Source organism: Silene latifolia, chromosome 11, assembly GCF_048544455.1.
Source record: "Silene latifolia isolate original U9 population chromosome 11, ASM4854445v1, whole genome shotgun sequence".
NCBI lineage: Eukaryota > Viridiplantae > Streptophyta > Magnoliopsida > Caryophyllales > Caryophyllaceae > Silene > Silene latifolia.
In genome coordinates this window covers 168,474,474-168,480,510 of record NC_133536.1, presented here as the reverse complement: position 1 = coordinate 168,480,510, position 6,037 = coordinate 168,474,474, and positions in this window count along the sequence as shown.

Sequence of the window (6,037 nt, the reverse complement as noted above, 5' to 3'; positions counted from 1 at the left end):
TTCTGCTCTATCGACTGGGATTTTCGTCGATCGAGCGCCCTGATTCCCTCCCATGTCTGGCTCGGTTTGGGGAGGTCTGTGGTACGCGCGTTCTTTTAAGTTTCTAACTCCCTCTCTTTAGTTTGCATTTCGTTTCCTTTACATTGTACAATGGAAACATTGCACAGTTTGGTTTGGGGAGGTTATGCATCCATACCTTGTCTGCATATTGTTTTACTGCATTTCCGTTATCACGTTTCGTTTCCGTATGCATTGTTTATTTATTTAAAAAAAAAACAATTCACGTTTATCTTTACATATAGTTGAGTCGGATTGGAGTATTACCGATGATGGTATTGCACTATAAATCAAATTTTTGCTATGCCTTGCGCTTTCCACAAACTGTTTAGTAAAATCAAGCGATTTCTCGAATTTTGTCTTGGAAATTAATTTGTATTATTAGACTTGACTCGTAATTTTGGCAACCTAATCATATTTTCTATGTTTTAGAGCCTATAACTGGTGACATTTATGACCGGTTTATCTAGGATTGAGAGTAGTTACTCCCCACATTTCATTGTATCGCATGTATATGAGTTTTTGATTTCTTTTTGCCTGCACGCATGGGTTTGTGGTCGGTATTACGTGTTTTGAGAACTATTGCATTTTCCCCTTTCTCATTTTATCCCATTAACTCCACATTAGCCAAATCTGCCAGTTGCCCTGAAACTACAGCCCATATTTAGCCTACCTTTGCTGAGCTAGTTAGTAGCTTTGTGGAATATATTGTTATGTATCGGATTTTGGCTCGTATATCTTATTTTGGAGTGTGTATTAATGAGAAAAGAGAAAGAAAAGAAAAAAAATCAGCCTATGAAAAGACGAAAAAAACCGTGTAAAAAGAAAAAAAAGGAAAAAATGGCTGAAAAATATTTTATACCTCTCGTGCTTATTTATACTTTACGAGGTACATTTATTATGGATTCTTGTGCTGTATATGCCAAATTATAAGGCATTGAGTTATTTATATGATCGGAAGAGCGGGATGTATTTTATTACGGTCTTGGTTAGGTTCTAGCTCGGCTATTTTACCTTCACGTTTCCATATTTATTTTGCCCCTTTTTACCAATTGAGCCTCACATATCCATATTATGCAATTGTTCGGCACGTGATAGTCCTTGAACGGTGGTTTTGCCTGTGTACGGTGACTGAATCATTACTCATGTTAGTTAGCGTTACATGTTGTGTTGGTCGCAGTCTAGGTGAGAGTCTGCAATTTCTTCTTTCTCTACACACATATTCTTACTTACCATTTGCTTTGTTGAGAGAAGAGTGAACCGGGAGAGTCCATTATTTATGAGTCGTGCAAGGTCGAAAGTACATTTTATTTCCAAGATATACATATATTTCGTTCGCTTCGTTTTGAGCCGCAGTAGCTGAATTGCGCATTAAAATGGTTTAGTATTGACTTGTAGCTAGCTCTGAGATTTACTCCTATCCCTTAGGTTCTTATTAGTTGCATATAGTTTGCTTGGGGACAAGCAAAGGTTTGGTTTGGAGAGTTTTGATGCATGTATTTTATATAAGGTTTTTACCTCATTTTTACACGCATTTCTGTATTAATTATGTAGCATCTGGCTACAAATACCCCCGAATATTCTACTTTGGTTCGTTTTATGTAAATTGCAGGAATAAACCAAAAAGGAGCTAAATCGAGCCTTAATTCATCCCATTTGCATGCATGTACGGAGAACGAGGAGTTGAGTCGGAGCTTGGAAACTACCAGTTTGAGGTGCGCATAGAAGAAAAGAAGCTAGGCAAACAAAAGAAGAACTTCAAATTACTAGTGCCTACTTTGAAGAGCTATATCTCGAGTTCTACAACAAATATTCCGGTTATTTCAATTGGAGATGAAATCTTGTCCTCTTAGCTTTCCAACGCCACCGAAATCTCCATGTTTGCCCAAGTAACGAAGAAATGACAGCCGTTTGAAGTTCACTGCGTGAAGCAGGAATTGTGTGTTGGAAAGTACTCGATCGAGTAGATTTATGTTCGATCGAGTCCTTTTTCTACTCGATCGAGTAGATTCAATTTAAGGTTTACTCGATCGAGTAGATTTTCTACTCAATCGAGTGGTTTAAGCTTAATTTTACTCGGTCGAGTGATTTAAAGTTACTCGATCGAGTGGTTTTGATGTTACGCGGGATTAATTAACCCGTGTTGGGCTTAATTTCGGGATAGACTTTTGTTTTCCTATTTAAAGCTTTCATAATTAGGTTAAGGGATATCTTATCATACATCTCTTAGTTTACATCTCAACACTTTGCTACGATTTCCGATTTACAACTTTGTAACCGTAATCTTTCCCTTTTTATTCATTCTTGTTTCTTTATTGCTTTTATTATTCCTCTATTTAGTTATCATGTCTTATGTTATTAGATTAGCAATTGCTAGTGTAGTATCCCGAGCCATGCATAGCTAATTCCTTTAATATGTTAGGACTAAGGAAACCGTGGTAGCAATATGTTAGGATCGACATGATTAGATTAGTTTTGCGACAAGAATTGTATTAAGCAATATAATTGTGATTAGGTTGAATGAATGCATGCAGGAGACCGATTAATTAGTTACCCCCGACCTAGATCGAAAGATTGGAAGGGAAGGCTTGCTTAATTACAATAGGTGATACCTAACTAGGTCGAAAGCTAAATTAGGAAGACCCTAGGGCGATTAGAGACCGAAAGGGTATAATCGTAGGTTTAAGGACCGAAATGTGACGACCTCGCTCTTCTTATCAATAATTTAATCGACTCAGTTGACCTGATAGTGTAGTTGCCACGGTAGACGGATTTCTAGCATATTTTCTCTCTTATTACTCTGCTCTTATTTTCTCGTACTCTTTCTCTCTTTGCTTTAGATAAGTTTTAGATTAATTACAATCAATCAACCCCCGTTACTCATAGACTAAAATTAGACAAATAAATCTCATTTTGCCTCCCTGTGGAGATCGACCCTACTTACCGCTAGCTTCCGTTAGTTGTACTTAGGTTTATTTTTGATACTGCGACGACCGGTATCATTACCATTACTTGGTCGAGTAACCCCTACTAGGTCGATTAAACACCAATGTAGGCCTCTTAATCCTTCCCATATCCCTTGCTACGGGTCTTCCTTGGTCAAACGGCGAGTCAACAAGTTCTTAAACAGGGCGGGTATTATAGTCTTCCCCCCTTAAAAGGAACTTCGTCCCCAAAGTTCGTCCCATACCTCCCCAACACGACCGACAAGGCACCTAAGGAAAGACCTATCGCTTCACAACGACGAACACCCAATAAGTTGAATGCGCATATGACACTAGGTTATCAACATCTTCCGACATAGTTTTATCAACCACAGAACCACCATACTGTTACTGTATACAACTACCAAGTTAATTAGGGAACAAAGTTGAACTTCAAAAGTACATATTGCATAAGTTAATGACCACTTAGAGATTTGTTAAAACCAAGGTGAATATAGAAGAACTCTGTCAACTTGTTAGAACTTTTACCGCGATGTTATCAACCCCTCTAAAAGAAACTTCGTCCCCGAAGTTCATTCCACTCGGCGGACCAAACTCATAAATGTGCAAAGAATCGACGATATCGAACATATATCACGTGTGTGACAATTAAGACACGTCTGTAATGTAGGTAAACAACCACCACATTCATGTAAAGAAATAGGCACATGCAACATGAACAAAGAGATGTAAATTGTACGTATGGAAACCACAACAAAACCATTACCATTCCTTCGCTTCTTGACGGTTGTCCTATTACTATTACCATCTCATCACAGATTCCGATTGCATATCGTGATCATCTAAGCAATGTGCATATCATGAATTCTTAACTCTACATTAGGACATAGAAGCATGCATATACAGACAAATAGTTACCCATTTGATTCTATAACAAATTCAAATAACGAGGGGTGCAATATCCGGATACTCAGCCGAGTATCAAGAAGTACTTAGTCGAGTATGCGATACTCGGCCGAGTATCGGCATGCTCGGCCGAATTTTTCATGGCAGAATACGATTTTCGGCATCTTATACACACAACACCAATGTGTAATCCTGCCAAACAGCTAAAGGTCTAACATAAACTCAAAGTTCCTGAGCCAGATGACTTAAAAGCAATTCGGAAAAATAAGTAGTGGTCTTATTGCCAATTATAACATCCAAAATAAAAGAGAGTGATAAAAGTGTAACAAATATCTAACAACAAATCCAGAGAAACAAGTCTAGAAAACAAAGCGGAACTCAAATGTCCGCACCCTACTCCATCTCTTTACCACCTCCGGTGCCAAATGTCCCTACTCTAGATGTTCCCTCTCCCTGACAAGCTCCAGCTGAATAGCCTCCACCACAGGTCCATCTCCCTCCCTCGTCCAGCTGACTGCTGTAGTTGGCTCCCCACGATCCTGCGAGGCAGCCAAACTCGGTCTCTTCCGTTGGTATCCAAAATATGGGATCAACCCCACAACTATGGAACACTCAAGAATCAACCCCGGGTCCTCTCCACCAAACCGGTTACGCTAAGTCCCTCCTTATACCGTGGTTGTAAGCCAACTCATGCATGGTCCATAGCACCAAGATGGTGGAGATCCGCTCAGCCAGGTCACTAACCTGCATCCTAGGGTCGTGAACGGTGGGGTAGGGCGAGTACTTTGATGGGTAAAAGCTCGGGGTAGAAAAGGAAGTCTCGGTCTCGGCCACCCTAGTCGTTCTCCCTCGACGGCGCTCTTCAGGCGGGGGAGCGGTCGGCTGCTTCTCCGTCACGGAGATAGGCTCGGGTAGGTCTAGGTTCCAGTTCGTCACTCTTCGGGTCATACTCTGCCAGATTATCCACCACGAGAAGATGTTTGAGATAGGGGAGCACCATCCACGGAGACCTCTTCACTCTCTAAGCAAAAGACCCATCCTCCAGCTTCCTAAGCCACCTGTTATGACACCAGTACCTCTCATCCATCATAGGGACAAACTCAAACAACCCAGTACCCGATGCAGGTGGAGCCTCAAAGTCAGTCAATCTCTTAGCCTAGCGGGTCACTATAGCCCCACAAGAAAGGTGACGGCTCAGAGACAGTGCCATAAGGTCGAAACTAGAGCATACGTCCCTAGGAGCACTATAGTAAAAAGGCTTCCCCCGTCGAAGGTTAACATAAGACATCAATAAAATCACCTCATGAGTGTTCATCTTGCTCACATCCTCCCTCCCAAACAGTAGACAAATCATCATCCTAAGGAACATACGGAGTGACACATGTTTAACATCATTAATCAACATGGCACTCACACTCGGAATGGGTCTCCCGGTCAGGTAAGGTAGGTAGTTAGGTGCCCTACTATTCTTTGCCATATCGCCCATGTACCCCTTTTTCTCAGTCTCTAACCCAAGGTGGTTGTAATTGGCAAACTCATCAAGTGTCAAGCTATGGTCATCGTTCATGAGGCTGAAAGAAACGGTCTTTCCCTCTACATCATACTTAAAGGAGATCAGAAACTCCAAGGTTAGGTATGGGTAGGACTTCTTTCGAAGATGGTAGAATCCCTCCATCCCCAAGATCTCAAAAATAAGAATTTTTTTTTTTTTTGTTGCGAATCTCAAAAATATGAATGATATCCCCTTGAACCCCCAAGGTCTCCAAGGTGTTAGGGTCTACACAATGAGTCGGCCTCATAGTCCGACCCATTAAGGCCACAAAAGCAGCCCGCTGCGTGAAGTCAGAGAAGATTACCGATGGTATTCGTCCACCGGAGGAACAATGGGTTCCCGGCTAGATTGGCCAGTTTCCAAGTTAACATTGGCACGAGTCCGGTTCTTTGCTGGGGCTTTTGCTTTTGGCTTGCTTCAAAAAGATGGATTCAACAACGATTTTCTAGAAATTTTGCCATAGTAAGGATTATTTTTCGAATTATACACTTTTGAGACGAATTTTTAAGACGGATTTTTCTCACGAAAGGCATGTCATACCAATCAAGTAAGGTATTGTTACCATCAATTTAACTCA